Source organism: Triturus cristatus, chromosome 6, assembly GCF_964204655.1.
Source record: "Triturus cristatus chromosome 6, aTriCri1.1, whole genome shotgun sequence".
Lineage (NCBI taxonomy): Eukaryota > Metazoa > Chordata > Amphibia > Caudata > Salamandridae > Triturus > Triturus cristatus.
Genome location: NC_140589.1, coordinates 1,230,736,205 through 1,230,753,852, shown reverse-complemented (window position 1 = coordinate 1,230,753,852; position 17,648 = coordinate 1,230,736,205). Strand labels below are relative to the sequence as shown.

The window sequence follows — 17,648 nt, the reverse complement described above, 5'->3', positions numbered from 1 at the left end:
GCTCATATTCCAATCCAGGCCCATCTTCCCAAATGATAGCATTAAAATACTTTATTAAGATTGTAACTTGGGTGGCTTAATGATTAAAGTTGATCATGGCACAGTTCTAGAGTTCTGGCCCACCACACTTGGTGAACAAATTCGACCGTAGTGCAGCAGCATGCAGCTGACGCCCTAGGGGCAGGACTCTGGTGCATCGAGGAACAATGCATGTTCCCTTATCCACAGTCCACACTGATCTGATATTGCCTTTCTGGGTGTCTTGTGAATTTAGGATTTTTGATTTTAGAGTACAGACATCAGTAATAGCTTGTAATGTATCCTTTTTAGGTCTAGCTTTGGCGGTGCAGCTGCCGCTAGATCTTATATGAACATTGTAAAAAAAGGTTTCAAGAGTACTACAGCGATGGTCTTTGGCTCCACTCACATGTTGGTGGACAGGAGTACATGTTTTGATTGGGCAAAAGTCACGTGCTTCCACCAAAAGAAGTGCTGACCCTCCAAGAGGTCTAATCATTTGTTGATCAAGTTTTGTGAGCCAGAGCTCCTTATTGGAGCTTGAACTTTCAGTCAAACACAGGCCATTGCGTGCTTTATGGCTTCTAGATAATTATGCTGGTGGTACTTCTCTGGCAGCGCACAGATGAGAGGAGGGCAGTCTAGAGGAATATGTTGATGTAGTGAAGTCGCAGCCACCTCCCACTTCCCTCTCAGTGCTTAATTTGTAAAACAATAAGCGCAGGTGCCCAAATATTTCTTAGGATGCGGTCACCCACGTCTTCCACTGACTACCCATTTCCCCCAGTGGTTTCCTCCAGTGGCTCTACACCCAAATCACTGACTTAGTCCGCTTCCTCAAGTGCGCTTACGAAAACCATGTGTAACCTACACAAACCTTCCTCAAGGAGGGTTTTGAGGGGCACCTTTCTAGCAACATCCCTCCTCCATGCCACAAGAACCAATAGACTGCTGCCAACATGCATGCTCAATTATAAATACAGAAATTTCTACGGCTGATGAAAAAAATACTTTAAAACTGCATTGCCAATGAGAACTGCCCATATTTGAGAGTTTTATATAGCGTTAGCTGGACCTGAATATATCCGAGCGCTTTACGACAGTAAATGTTCACATCAAAGATAACCAGGGCCGTTTCTACCATTAGGCAAGACTAGGCGGCCACCTAGGGTGGCAAAAGGAGGAGGGTGGCAAAAAACATGAGTTTGGGAATATCTAATGCATTAATTATTTTAGCCTGGATGACAGGGCGAGAGAGTGATGGTAGTAAAAGGGAGGGGGCAACATTTTTCAATTCTCGCCTAGTGCGGCAAAACACCTAGAAACGGCCCTGAAGATAACAAGCCTATACAAGTTTGCTCAATGTGACTCCCCAGCCATCGGTATCTAGTTAAGCTTTGGGAGTAGATAAACGTTGCAAATGTTTCTTTTATTTTGATTGCAAAGCCCTTAGGGAAAAGACTACACACATTGTGGCCAACTTTCCGGCTTGCTAGTACGCACACGTAATTCACAATGTATGGGCTTCTATATTCAAAATATGTTGTGGAGGACGGGGCTGAAAAGGCTGGGTGTGGCAGAATGTAAATACTGAGGACTATGTATGCTAAGGTTGTATCAAGGCAAATTACTAAAATGTAGTGGCGTACAAAATAAACTTACATGTGAAATAGTGCTGTTTATACATGTCAACAAGAGATTGTTATGCATGGACGTTGCAAATTACTTGTAAATCCAGTATTTGTAAAGCACACAGCTACCCGTAGGCATCCCGGCGCATGGGGCCCTCGGGAAGATTAAGCGAGCTATTTCCCAGAGTCACATGGTGCTGGGCTGACCTGCCGCTGGTGCCAGGGATCGAACCGTGAACCCCAGCGTCCACCGTCAGTCGCCCTGGCCCCTGCGCCACACCTCTTGTACATGGGCTATGAAACGCTGTATTCCTTAACTGACCAGAATAAATGAAAATAAAAAACTTTCCGGCTTGCTACTGTACACTACAGGTACAAAGGAGGAGACAGAGAGGGGCTAGGCTGACCTCCCCACCCTGACACAAGCACACAAGGTAAACCTGTGCACAACTCCTCTCCACATGGTTCAAGAACTGTTCCCAAGCCGTATACATTGATACTGTCATAAGCCTACGGGGGCACCTCAGATACACCTGTGAGGTGGCGGGGATAAGAGAGAACATGAATGGAAATTGGTAGTGCAAAGATATGGTAAAGGAGAAAAAAACAGAAGGCATATGAGGAACAGAGGTGAGTGAGCTATGAAGGATCAAGCTAGATGCCGGCCTTTGGCTCGGGTTGAGGTCCTCTTGGAACCTCAAACCCAAAACGAGCCGAGCCTTTATAGAAGCCTCCTTTTCCACTGATGTAAAGTCCTGCCTTGCTTTGTGCTGTAAGATTTTTACAGATCGGAATGACGTTTATAACCCGTGTAGTACTATGAAAGCACTCTTTATGTAATGATGTTTTGAGTTTTCTGTGAAGTCGGTTGATGGTTACCTTTAAGCACTTTAGCTGCACTTTATGGGCTCTTGACATCTGACCCAGGTTCCTCTCCACAGATGGTGATACCAGTGGTTAATCTGTAAAACAAAAAAAAAGTGCCGGGGCTATCGTCAGGAGGCAGCTTGCACCAGCCCATTTCTCCCATTAGCGCTGCCTAAAACAGAACCATGAAAGTGGGGAGAGGATGTGGCGTAATGGCCAGAGCTGCTGACTTCGGCGCTAGGTAATCGGGTTCGAGTCTTGGCGTCAGCTCAACATCCTGTGATTCTGGCCAAATCGCTTAATCTCCCCGTAAATGAATGTGTCTTTAACTAGTACTCATGAAAAGCGCCAGTGTTGATGATTAAGTGCCGGTGTTGAGCATCGGAAACCACATGCTCAAATTAAGCACTGGGTGATACAAATGTAGACAGCCTGCTCGATATAAGCTCCTTGTGAGTCTGTCTGCAGCTAAGATCTGCTCTATACTGGAGTTGATGTGAAGATGTCAACTCTTTTGCATCCCTGAGACCTTTTGATTTTCTGATGGGGTGTAATTGCCTTCTCTCAAATGTTGAGCCTCTATTAAAAATAGCTTTGTTGCTAAATTGGGAGAGACAGTAATATCAGTACTAAAAAGTGTACACCGTGTTTCCTTATTTTTTTTACTCTAGAAAGGGTTCTTGTGTCAACCTGACTTATTATGTAATATGTGTATATATTTAACATGATGCACTGATTAAGTTTCTCAAAGACTTGAACACAAAGAATTAGGCTTAGGTGTTAAATAGGAGAAAGAAAAAGGTAACTGCGTACTCTACTGGCTGAATTGTGCTATGTGAAACCTGGAAACTTTGCATCAATCCCGGCTTCCACTTGACTACATTGTGTGATCTTAGGCAGGTGCTCTTTTTTTCCTCTCTGCCTTAATTTCTGTCCTTGCATGAAAGCACATTAAAATACATCCTTGGAGGGAGAGCATGCGTCTAAAACATCTCTTGTATATGGTTTGATAAACTTGTTACTTCATCGATAATAGCACCATAGCACTTTGGTGCATAAGACAACTACATTTCCTCAGTCTTGGTTCAGTAATGGCATATTCATTAGTCCAGTTCGGGTGGAGACATGGCTTTTCCTAAATTTGTGTGTAGAATCCATCACTTATAAAATATTAAATTAAAAAAAATAAAAATAAAATAAATGTCTCATTATATATAAAAAAACAGTTTTAAATGTCGAAGTCTGTTTCATATATGATTCGATTTGTGGTGCACAGCCCTCTTCTATGTGTATCCCAATCCATTTTATATCTGGTGTCAATATGTGCTTCCCTTGCCTTTCTTGTTCATTCCGCCTTTTAAAGGTGGGCTAGCCAATAAATTAATGGGGAGTGCTGAGCAAAAGGCCTGGCATTGTTCAAAGAGCCTGAGCACAAGCAAAGTTGGCATCACAGGGCAGAGGAGAAGTGGTGGGCACATTGAAGTGCGCATAACGCTTTGGCCGGCAGTCTCGCGTCGGCCAAACAGTCATGCGCACCTAGCATGTTCTCCACCCAGGCTGCACTACAGCTTGGGTGGAGAACATGCCCAGGCCCCCACTACGGCCCTCAGACCAATCACAACGCTGCATTGTAGCGTTGCACAACGCTGCATTGCAGTGTTGTGATTAGCTCAGGGGAGCCTGGCAGCTTCCTGTTCAGCCGACGCTGAGGAGAGACAATTTGGGAGAGAGCGACGAGAAGGTAAGTTTCTTTTTCTTTTTTTAAACCCCTTACCCCCTGCTCCACTATCCCAGATCCGTGCTAGCTGCCACTGGGCAGCAATAGTGAGGAAGTCCATCAAGACTTTTGTTAGTGAAGACCAGTATACTGGAGAAGGGAAACATGGTTCACCGACTTGATCCCTTCATCCCTCCATGACTACATACCTATGGGGGACCAGTCTGCAGTTGTGATTTCAGCTGAGCTTCCAGTTTAAAAAGCACATCGTACCAATTGAAGTTATATGGGCAATAGTCTAGGGCATGGGTACTCACAAACATTTTCTAGAGGGCTAAAAATATAGTTTAGACGTGCCAGAGGGCCGCATCAGTGTGCGTTGACACTCCACATTTCAATCATAGTTTTTTTTTTTAAAGGGTGCATTAGCACTGTATCAAAAAAGTGCATTGGTGCACTAGAAAAAAAAGTGAATTTTTCACAAAACGTTTATTTACTAATCTATCTGAGATTGGTTACTAAAAAGAAAATAAATATTCATCTGTTTGTAAGCGCAAACACCCATGTTGGGGTGTGCCCACAAAATGATGCAACTGCCACGTCATAGTACCTTTTTAAAAACATTTTTTTTACACATTTTCAGCCATGCTGCATAGCAGTTGCACTGCTATACACAATGGCTAAAAATGAATGCAAGTGCCAATAGGTGTCATACATGAGACCTATTGGTTTTGTCAATGCTTGTTCAGTTAAGGTGTCTGTATTACATTTAAATTACATTTACTTTTAGGTTAAATGCCACATTTAAGTTACAGAATACTTTGCTCTTTTTAGCTACCTGACTGACCCCTCCCCACACTCACTGCCTTTGGCCCATCATACTATCAATCACTATTCCCATACATTTGTATGCATTTCTCAGGTATGAGCAGGGCTGCCTTGAAGAAAGTTCAAGCTAGACTGGCTGTAGAAACAACGCCCATTAGCACACAAACATAGCCTAACAACATTGTTATTTTGTTTCTAGGCTTTGTTTCTACAGTCATTTTAGCTTGGTCTATGATCAGGCCAGCCCAAACCAGGCTACACTGAGTACAGAAAACAATCCCAGAATCACAAAACGTTCGTTTGGCTAACAGAAGCAACAAAAAACAACACTCGAGCAGCTTTCTCCGCTGCACTCTTGGCTTAGGAGGAGGGTCCCAGAGGAAGATCTGTGGGCCTCAAGGGAAGGTGTGCCGGGCCAGGCTGCAGGCCTTACTTTGAAAACCACTGGTCTAGGGCCAAGCAGAGAGGTAAGTGCAAAGTAGAGCATTTGTTTGCTCCTCACATACTTTTACGGTCAAGTTTCTAGTGCTCCTGCGCTTTCCAAGCCTGCCTTACCCCAGCTCAGCCATGACCCAGCCCCCAGCTATAATTTTCCAATAGGCCACTCGGGCAGGGTGCAAGTGCTGGGACAAATGGGTAGAGAATTCCAGACAGTGATTGATGACAACATGGACACGTAACAGCAATCCAGATGGTACATTTATTTTGAGAATTTATCAGGACCACCGCCTGTCAGAGAAGAAATATATAGCACTGGGCCTATAATATAAGTCCCGGTGCTGAGCACCAGAAACCACCCGCACAAATTGAGCACTGTTTTCCATCATCAACTTCAGAGATACCTTAGCAAGGCAGTCCTTGTAAGAAAAGTGTTTTTTTTCTTTCTAATTCCTCTTTTAAGAGAACATTAAAAAATAAATCTCCTCGGCTCCTAAAAGTGAATTTAATTTATAAAAATTACATTAGTAAAATTATATTCAATTCACTTCAAATTCATATTTTTAAACTGTTCATTAAATTCATTTTCTTATATTGTAATTTTAAATTACCCTTCTCTGAATCCTAAAGCACCTTACTGCCACTTACCACTACCATTCCCTGCACCCTACAAACATCTTGCTACCTCTTAGCGCTACTCTTTCAAAACACAAAGATTCCTTACTACCCCTTAGCACTACCCTTCCCTGAACCCTAAATATCCCTTACTACCCCTAAGTGTACACTTCAGGAAACCCTAAGACCCCTTACTACTGCTTAACGTTGCAGAAGCAGCGTAATTTAGGCTTTACCCTGTTCACGTCATGTACATACATTTATGAACATATATACAACAGTTATATGCAAAGTGTGGTCTAGTTCTATTAACGTGTTTGGTACTTTTTGGCGAGGAAATATCTTTATTTAATCACCATAAATAAAAAAAATTGTAAGAGTTGCGCAAACATTAAGTATTGTTTATAGTAAAGGTGGTACTCCCACCTCAAAGAGGGGGAGGGTATTAAGTCCCTATCTTCCAGTACATAACCTATTTTGGAGGTGCCAATCAAGCCCCAGGGTACAATTCTCGTAATTTCCCCAATTCTCTCATCATGCCCCCTTCTCACAGTGGTGTTTCTCTGGTTACCTTAGCTGCCCATAGCTGTGGAGGCCCTCTGCCACATTGCCAATGTCACCTTTAGCAACTTCTTGAACCGGCCCCATCATAAATGTAAAGTATAGGGAGATGCAGGCAGTAGTCTGGCCCTATCCAGCATGTAAGTTTGGTGATCTCGTGTGGGGCCCCATCATAAATGTAAAGTATAGGGAGATGCAGGCAGTAGTCTGGCCCTATCCAGCATGTAAGTTTGGTGATCTCGTGTGGTGCAAACACCCAGTCATTGATGGGTATCAAGTGGGTATCGAGTGCGTTGCCTAATAGTAGGCCTGAACATCTGGGAGGGATATCCCCCATTTTAGGAGTTTCGCTGTAGGGTCTATAGCGCCTCCTGTTACACAGTATCATCCTCACCCTCTCTATTTTGTTGAACATCTCCTTCAGGATTTATGAAAAACAAGCCTGGCAGTGGAACCCTCACATCCACAGCACCTGAACTACTATCCCTCTTAGTATTCTAACCCCTCTCTGTTTATTAGGGGTTGTGTGCACACTGAAACGCACCCACCGTCGCAGTGCAAATCCCCCTGGGATCATAGCATTTTTAAAACATAAGCACAGGTGCACCACACATCAATTTCAAAGATTGAGAAAACAATTGTTTAAACTATTGAATTTTTAAAACGTGGTCGTAAACATCAGTTTTCACCACAATACAGCCGACGCGTTTTATCCTACTAGAGGACTTCTTCAGGGCACTGAAAGATATTAGCCCCAACAACATATGTAGCATACCCAATCGCTTCAATTCAACACTGGCAGCCGATATTAGGCTGACACCATATCTCCAACGGCCGGACCTCATGATGAGACGAACGGGCCCGGGCTAATATCTTTGTGTTCTATGTGAATCGACAGAGATATTACAATTAGGCTTGCCAGAGTAATATTCACATGTGCGCCTCCTCATTGGGGTCCCATCCGTACCTTTGATATATACGTGTCACGACAAGGAATTCATACGCTTACTGATACTTAAATGCAGTATCGACCATTTCATGTGTAATCGCTGTTTTTACATATTATTCTGCGTAATCGTTGGTGCCCCAGCACTGGACCTAACCGGCATCTTTGCTTTCTGCAACTCCTTGATCTTCATATGAGGAATGTTGCATATACTTTTGATATCGAATTTTTCTAGATCACCGTGACTCTGATGTTGTATGACACATAGGCTGCTGTTCCGGTTATCCTTTGGCTTTATTTTTTGCTGAGACTGATCTTTTCATTCTATCAGTGCCCTGAAGAAGTCCTCTAGTAGGATGAAACGCGTCGGCTGTATTGTGGAGAAAACTGATGTTTACAACCACGTTTTAAAAATTCAATATTGGAATAAAAGGAAAAACTTTGAAAAATATTTGTGTTGTATACAGTTTAAACAATTGTTTTCTCAATCTTTGAAATTGATGTGTGGTGCACCTGTGATTATGTTTTAAAAATCTCCTCCGGGATAGTATAATATGTATTTTGGAGGCTATGAAGCGGCTTGGGGAGTGTAATCATCTTGAAGATGGCAGGCCTCCCTAGAATGGTCAGGGGCAGCCCACACCAGCGCTCTGCATCTCTCTGAAAGGCACTGTACACCTTCCTAAGGTTGCCAGCTTGCAACAGGTGTCTATCAGGCATAACCTGGATGTCCACATGTTTTAACTTGCAGTCTACCAAGTAGGACGACGGTGTCTGAGGGGCCATAGGGTTGAAATAGCACAGATTGGTATGTATGGTCTGGAAGATGATCGTGGTATGCAGCTCCATGATGTAGAGGTGTATATCCCTGAGAAGAGCTAGATTTTCTCTTCCAGCATGCTGTACTCTAAGGCCCAGAATCCCTGAATATCAGGGTAGGCGGGGATCATGCACGCCAGCGGTTCCAACGTGAGAGGAAACAGGACAGGGGGCGTGTGTGTACATTGAATTGAAAAAAAAATTGTAACCCTTATGATTATTAAAAGTTCATACATAACTGCATTAGAAAAATTCCTACACTGATATAATCATGTTCTACATATATTTACGTTTATTATTGAGCATTGCTTCTGTTGATTTATAATTAGGGCTCCCGGTTTTATGGTATTTCTTTCTTTTTTTTTTTTTTTTACATTTCTGTCTGTATTTATCCATATTTATTTTTGGGGCATTTTATTTGTATTTACCCATATTTATTTTGTGTTTTACCTATAAATGAATTTGTTAAACTGTACATTTCCATATATTTTGAACTGATGGATGCATACTCATACTTTGATGTCTGTCATGTTTTAGCTATTTAAGCTGCCAAATATATCCACTGGTAAATACTAGCATTATACCATCCTGTTTTTCAATTTTCTGTATTTATCCACTTTTAAAAATAAATGCAGATAGAAAACACATTGTTTTCTGTCTTTATTTATCTGTAAAATACGGAAAAACGGAAAACAGGTAGCCTTATTTATAATACTGTACCATGCATCCCTTTTGCTTCTCGAGTTAATTTATCTTGACATTTGGCCTTAACTGAAAATGTTTGCTTCAACCTTGCCAGTACGCTGCTCTCTTCCCTTTACTTGTGCCTTATTGTGATTCTTGTTAGCTAGTGAAAGGCTTTTTGTTGCGAATTAGACAGCTTATAGTGACACCTGGGAGAAGATAGTTGGCAACAGTTGTGAGGAACCGATGATGAGAGAAGGCCTTCTGTCCATGGAGTACCAGGAGGAAGCAACATTCAAAGTTAACAGCTGTATACCTAGTTATTTGGAGATTGGAATTTAGGTAGTATGGCGATTACCTTTGGATGAGGTTACATTATTTGCTCTCAAGAGGAAGAATCAGATATGAATGTTCTAGAAACTGTTGACTGTATTTTTAATTAGTGTTTCACAGTTAGTTAGGCAGACTTCATCCTGACTTCAAGAGGGAGCAGATCTATCTCTCGGCAGGGCTTTCCCGAATTTAAAGCTTCATGCTGAGAACGCTTACTCTTTTCTCTCAATCTTCTACTGAAGTTCGAGCTCATGCTGACACCTTTTATCCTTCTCTTTAGAAATTCTTTTAGATGATTTTGTCTTAAAATATATTTAGAATACAAAAGGAGAGTATCTTTTTGGAACATCTGATTGCAGCAATTTGTGTTAATTACATAGTGGTTGTTACCATTTAGTATCTCATTTTATTACAACTAAATTTACTGGCACATTTCAGCCTTCAGACTGTATTGTTGTATCTTTTGAGTGTTTTATTTTATATGTGCTAGTTCGATTACTGTTCTAAAATAAACCTTTAAAGTTGAAGAAATTGATTGTGGGCCTTCATTGTGGAGACACATTGGCTTCACAAAACTTGAAATGTATTTCTGATGTTGGCTTCCTTACATAATCTAAAGTCGACAAACAAAGGTCCATATGACCAATAAAGAAATATATTTGATGATTTTACTAAGAGATGGAGGTTCAGATATCTGTACTCCGTCCCTATGCTTCCATCAACCATAAAAGCACTTTACTGTCCCTTAATGCAACCCATTCGTAAACCCTAAAAATCCCTTACAACCTCTTACAGGTACCCTCAGGGGCATAGCTTCAGGGGGTGTGCTTGGTTTGTTATATCACCCCTAATAAATGTATTTTCTGGTAAATAGTTGGGTCCAGGTGCTTATGGTCGGGTATGGTGAGGTGTCTGTTGGACTAACTTTTTACATACAAAGAGTCAAAAATGTGCGCAAAAACACACACTGTCTCTCTCTGTTTTGAAAGTCCCCCTACTACTCCACATTCCTCTCTCATTCCACTGCCTCTTAAGCCATTCTCATGCACCCTGCTTGTTGTATAACGTATGAACCCTAAAACCCCATGCTATCCCTTAAGACTGTGGTTTCTGCTGTGACGACCACAAGGTGATTTTTGTGGGTTCCCATGCATTGACTACAAGGTGGTTAATGCTGGTCCCGGTGTGAGGACCACAGGTGCTCATGGCATTCCAAAGGTTGTGTGCAGTTCAGAAGTGTTTGGGGTGTGAGTTGCTTTGGGGAGGCGGGCTAGATAGAACCTCGTGTTAGCCCAGTTGACGGGGTAAATTGTGCAGCTCATTTGAAGGGCTAGGTACTCTGCTTGCCTTTTGTAAAGTAAGCAGCCTTTTGCACTTGAGGCAAGCGGAATGGTGTGATCATTTCCTCCCATTGTTTTTTGGGCATCAGTGGAAATATTTTCAGGACTGCATTCTGCTGTTTATGTACAGCAGAGCTGCCATTTGGGAGTATTGCTGTGGATACTGGCCCCCTTTGTAAATAAAATGTATTTTGTTAATACTATTGACACTCACTTGATCCTCTGATGGATCTTGTATTGTGCCACTGAGTGGTTGGACATAGGAGATCTAACACCCGGATATCCAAAGAGGATCAGGAAATGGATAGCCGATTCACACATTTTTGATTAGATTAATGTTTTGACTCTCAACACCAGACTATACAAATAAAGGATTGTTACTGCTAGTCCAAACCTTCTAAATACATTTAGCTGGACTAAAATCATGTAAACCAATAATTCTGGTAAGACTGTACAAAACAACATTAGTACCTGAAGATCAGATCTGTCAAAGAGCCAGCCAGCCAAACACACACACTGTCCGTCCATCGAACCAAGCACAATATAGTCCATCGAACCAAGTACAATATAATCCTCCAGTTCCGGGGTGACACCTCCTAGGTCACCCCATTGTGCTAACCACTTAGTCCATTGGTCAGTTAGTGTAAGATGATTGTCATATGGCATAAGGGTAGAAGTACATTATAGAAAAAGATGCTACTGATCACGTAAGTTGTCAGATCATCCGGTATACATAAACTTCCAATGATCCTTTAGCAATAGGCACATGAGTGAGTTCAAGAGAACAGTTTTCCATAGCAGAGGTTCCCAAAGTATCAACTTTTGTTGCTATAGTCCTTGTAAGCAAGTGAGAACTCTTCTAGTAAGACAAGACACAGGTTTGCTTCACATTGAAAGTTTAGGGATGCTTCTCATGAGTGTAAGACAAAGTAGAAGTAATGCAGGCCTATAATGAAGTTAATTTAAAATATGCAGAATACAAAGTAATGAAAATACAAATTTCATGGGGGAAATCAATATTACAAAAATCATTTCAACTTATACGTACTCACAACATATTTGTTGTATTGCAAAGATCACATGAAACTATGACACATTACTGTAATTTCAAAGTCCCAACGTGTAAAATTATTTCAAATGATAAAATATCAATCTTGTTTCAAGTGTTCGTTATTAACACATACATGAAGATTATTGTCTAAGGGTTACAGGAGGGTTACACTCAACGTTTTGCTTTTCTCATTTGGTGCATAATTTTCACATCTGCAGAAGATGAAATACAAAACAGAAAGCCTCAATAAACACAACACAAAGTTAAATAAGTTATGTTTGACTTCATTAATTCTTTGCACAATTCTATTCCCATAGGATGGTTAAGAACATTATAACACTTGAGTACATCACTTTACCTTTTCAATTTACGTTGAAATATTTATGTTAAAGCTGATTAAGGAAATACAAACCTATATTATTCTAATGAATATGATTTAATCTATTCTACAATTTGTCTGCATGCTTTTACGATGCATTAACTAAGTTCTTTAGTTAATTTCTCATGTTTCTTTAACGTGTGATTAGTGCACATTTATTCATAGTTTTCTCAAAACGTCTCATAATCGGTTTATGTGTCAAGCTAAGGTTCTGACAGCTTTTCAGCTGTATCAGGAGCAATTTCCACAGCTTCACTAATGGAGTCATTTACACAATGTCAGGTGTTCCCCAATTGGGTTAAAATTAGCATGTTATTTGCTTGTGCTCTGGTACTAAACATGGAATGCAGTACTTTCTCTTAATGCAAAAGTTAAGTATACTAAAACTCCTTTCTACACATCTAATCTGGATTTTTACAGCTGACATATTATATCCCTGAATGACAAGATATCCAAATATTAGTGCATGACTATTCAAGTTTTTCATAACAATGGCATCTCTGTGAAAGGTAAACATCCCTTTTTAGGTCTGGCTTGGTTGTGTAGCAGTCTGGCTGACAAATTTACATAGAATGGGCTTTGACTTGTCTCCACCAAGAAGACTATTTCTCTCTCAACTCATGCTATCAGCTGGAAATGTATCATTCTATCTTCCATGAAGTGCTTCTGTTTGAAATGCACAAGGGATTATAGTCTAAACTTGAAGAATTTAACTGTGCTATTTGGCACATTCAGTTCTTTTTCTCCTCCATGCATTTATTTTCTTTATTTAAAGGCATTTTGCACAGCATAGGGATGCTGAGGCCCAATGTTATCCAATGGGGGGTAGGGAGCCTCTGGTTGGTTATCACTATAGGCAACTGTTGTTAACTGTTCTCCCTTCTGGGTATACAGTTTTACCAGGAAACCAGATATCACACGGCCTCTAGGTATCTTGTCTATTCTTGTATTTACTTGATCGGGTGGAATATCAAAGATATTGAACAAGACGCCTCACTCACTAATAGTGACATGCTTCATCATAGGCGTTTTCTCCACACCCAGATAAGATGGTACTATCTGGCCGGACTCAACCAAAGGTGTTTTTGGGAGTTCTTATATAAGATAATAGCTGGTTAAGCAGGGAACCAGATGTTGCGATATATTAAAAATGCCTACAAGTATACCTCATTCAACTATTTTATTATTGGGGTACTTGTGGTATCATTAAAATCGTGTACTGGGTTTTTTTTTAAAGTAATTATTTCAATTGTACCCTCATTCTAGTGCCAACATGTTTCGGCCCACGTTGCTAGCCCTTTCGGGTCTGGGGCCTTCGTCAGGGCTTTGTTTTTCTGTTCCTTATTTTAAGGTCCCTGCCTTGTATTTACGCATTTACTCCATGCATACCAAACATGAGGCCTATTGCTCTCACCTGGACACTTGACTTCTCAATGCAGTAGATTTTCTACTGGTAGATGCTTATTAGCATCATGCAGGTCTCGTGAGCTTTCTCGACGGCAGGCGGTGTGTCGAGTAGGTACACAGGCGGTGGCTGACCCTTGACGAATGTTTGACTACAGGACGCTACCGTGACACAACGTGGGCCGAAACATGTTGGCACTAGAATGGGGGTACATTTGAAATAATTACTTTAAAAAAAAAAAAACAGTACACAGGTTTAATGATACCACAAGTACCCCAATAATAAAATAGTTGAATGAGGTATACTTGTAGGCATTTTTAATATATCACAACATCTGGTTTCCTGCTTAACCAGCCATTATCTTATATAAGAACTCCCAAAAACACCTTTGGTTGAGTCCGCCCAGATAGTACCATCTTATCTGGGTGTGGAGAAAACGCCTATGATGAAGCATGTCACTATTAGTGAGTGAGGCGTCTTCTTCAATATCTTTGATATTCCACCCGATCAAGTAAATACAAGAATAGACAAGATACCTAGAGGCCGTGTGATATCTGGTTTCCTGGTAAAACTGTATACCCAGAAGGGAGAACAGTTAACAACAGTTGCCTATAGTGATAACAAAGTTTTTGGGAGAGCGCAACTGGTCTGCCTTTTCTCTCACTCTCTTTTTGTGAAAAAAAGCCTCTGGTTGGTGGCGGCTCATGAGCAGGCCACAAAGTTGTGGGAGCAAAGCTCCTGGCGATAGGCTCAGGGCAAAGGGGGATCCAAGTTCGCACACAAAGTGCACCCGCAGGGGCGGCTCGGTGCAGGGTACTGTTTTGGCATCGGGTGCCCTGTTTTCAATGCGAGTTGCCAGTTTTGGATTTTGGCTAGAGGCTCGGTCCAGGAAGACTTCCCGATGGAACCAACAGCTGGGCAGGTAAGTTGGAGGGCTTGGGGACGTATGTGCACCCTGGGTTCTCTTCTGCAGTACAGCTGGATGCAGTGGTGTCTTTTGAGGTCAGATTTCACCTTACCGACCACGGTTGGGGGGGTCTCCGTGCAGGGTGGCAGGCGATGTCTTGGGGTCCTGGAGGGATCAACCCACGGTGGATTCGGACCCTGGAACGCTGGGAGACCTCGCTGGGACCGGTGGGCCACTCAGACTCAGGCCGTAGGCGTTGTTTGCAGTGGTGGATCCAGGCGCCGAATCTCTTTGTCCTCAGCAGGCTCGGAGTCTTTCTTTTGAACAGAGCTGCTGTTCACAGCAGATCCGGTCTTTGTTGAAGGCAGTCAGTCCTCCCAGGGGTTCTGGAGGTCGCTGACTGCTGGACAAGCCGACTTTTGGCGCAGGATCTCTGGAAACTGCAGACGGGCCAGTAGGGCCGGGGCTAAGTTCTTCTCTGCAGTCTCCTCTGCTGGGCGTCTTTCATCCTTCTTCTTAGGTGGCGGGAATCTGACTTCTTGGTTCAGGGCTGAACCCTACATACTGCATTTAGGGGTTTAAGGGGTCTCGAGGTGAGTAGCCAATGGGCTACTGACCTTAGGGTGGCTACATCCTTGGTGTGCTCTCCCCACGTGGGGAAGTGGGCACAATCCCTATTCCTGATTGGAGAGTGCCTGCCATCTGCAAGATGGCAGGCACAATCCCTAATCCTAATTGGAGAGTGCCTGCCATCTGCAAGATGGCGGGCACTGAAGAGTGGGCTTCATCTCGCCTCCCCCACCTGAGGGGTGGGGTTAGCGAGGTGGGCAGGCCTTCTGGGCTGTGCTAATTTTTCTCGATCAAAAGGAGGGGAGACGGGAAGGGCGCCTGCTCCTGTTAGCAGGAGAGGCTGGGGGTCGCATTATTAAGGCGGCAAGGCCTTTGAAGCTCTCCTGCCACAGATGGCTCTTCCTGGACTGGAGGAGGTGTGACCACCTCTGCCCAGGAAAGGCTTTGTTTTTGGGCTCAGGGAGCGAAGACTCCCACCTCAGGGGTCCAGAAACAAGTCTGGTGGTGGCAGGCTGGTGTGTACCAGTCAGGGAACCCACCAGAGGCTGGTTGTTTTTCAGGGGGCATCTCTAAGATGCCCTCTGAGTGCATTTATCATTAAATTCCTCACTGGCATACGTTTTGGTGTAATGAGTTGAGAAGTTTGATACCAAACTTCCCAGTTGTCAGTAAAGCCATTATGGTGCTGTGGAGTTCGTAATGACAAACTCCCAGTACCATATACTCTTAATGGCATTACTGCACTTCAAGGTCTAAGAATTGGTCTAGACACTGTAGGGGTACAGGGCTCATGCACCTGTACCCTCACCACTGGTATAGTGCACCCAGCTAGAGGGGAGGCTGACCTATGCCAGGGCAGTGGGTTGTAGGCATGGCACACAGTGTGCCATGTCAACTCTTCACTTTGTTCTGCACCAAAACACGCAGTCTGCAATGGCTGTGTGTGTGTAAAGTACAGGGCCTCTAAGGGTGGCACAACAAGTGCTACAGCCCTTAGATGCCTTCCCTGGCAACAGTGACCTTGGTACCCATGGTACCTTTTACAAGGGACTGACATGTGGCCAGAGAGGTGCCAATTGGGGATACAAGGTACAGTTTTGGGAAAGAACACCGGCCCTGGGAACCAGATTGGCAGGGACCCAGGGCACATCAAGTCAAAGTGCATCAGTAGTCTGGCAAAAAGTGGGGAGTTCTGCAACAGAAACCCAGCTTCCTTCATTAAGTGATTAAATCTGTTATCCAACTAACAATTGATACGTTTGAGGAGGACTTCCAGCATTCCAGTAGACAATACTTCGTCACCACTAACCCTGTTTTTGGAGTGAAGTCAGTGAATGAAATAAGGGTACGTGGTTAAAAAATAATCTGTGGGGCTAGTTTGATCTCTTGGCTAAAGGCCAAAGAGACATGGTCTCAGACATTCTTCCAAAGTGAATCCACAACTTGCCATCTTACAATCATGCGGGAGAGTTTAGTCTGAAGCCTTACAACCTTCCCCCTGTTTCGAGGTGCATCATCTGGTATGTGCAAAAGCTGAGGATCTCACCAGAGACAAATGTGGCCCAACGAAGATATAAAGGTACATTGTGAGAAGCATTGAGTAAACATGTACAGGTCATTAATAGGTTTGAGCTTCCCAAAATTACACATTTCAGAGAGAATGATCCCGACAGAAGGTCCGCTGACAAACCTTGTCCATAATGCAGCACTATATTAGGACGGTTTTTGCAAGAATTAAACTATCCAAAAAGCACCTCTGGGCTATTCTAGTCAGTGGTAGCTGAGTGGATGAACTAATTTAATGTTGATCGACCTTTCATGAGTCTGGGTGCACTTGTACAATTATAACCAGTTCTGGCAAATTTACATTTACTCATGGCTAAAGGTCCTATGATATCAATCATCAAATATATGTTGCCTGTGTTGTTGGTTGCCATTTTAAAAAAATTACTTGAATTATATATTGTAACTATTTTGTCCTAACGAAGGTTCAACCAAGGTGACCTCAGGGGTGCCCAAGCAATTGTTACCATTGGTTTAGTATGATTATCATTTATAAGTTTTGGACTGATGTTTTGTACCCCTTGATGCAACGCCCTGTTATTTGTCTTTGTAATAGTATATATTCTTTGTGTATAGAAAATTCTTGAACCTTTACATACATGTAGCCACTTATCATAACCCCTAAAAATGAATTGAATTGACCTCAACCATTCCCACCTCCCTTCCATTGCCCTGGCCACCACACCACCCATAGTCACTTATTTTGTAGAAGGATAACTTATATTCCAGATGTCTACTTTCCTCCTTTTCCACCTGAAGAGAAAATACGGATACTGTTGTGTGGAAGTGATGTACAACAAGAGGGCTGTGTTGTCATACTTCGAGGACTGGTTGTGAGAATTTGCTGTCATGCATGCCTTTATATTTTGGTCAATAGTGTTGTCATCAAATTATGAGATTTTGCCACTTAGCTATTCAGGACTGAGACTCAATTTAGGGCTTTTCTGAGGAGAACTATTAAGAAATGTATTGTAAA

General features: G+C 42.5%; 1 protein-coding gene across 1 annotated transcript in view; it reads left to right on the top strand.

Moving 5' to 3' along the window:
• SYNJ2 (synaptojanin 2) overlaps positions 1-17,648 on the top strand; it is a 583,647-nt gene that overhangs the window by 197,911 nt on the left and 368,088 nt on the right. The window lies entirely within an intron of this gene.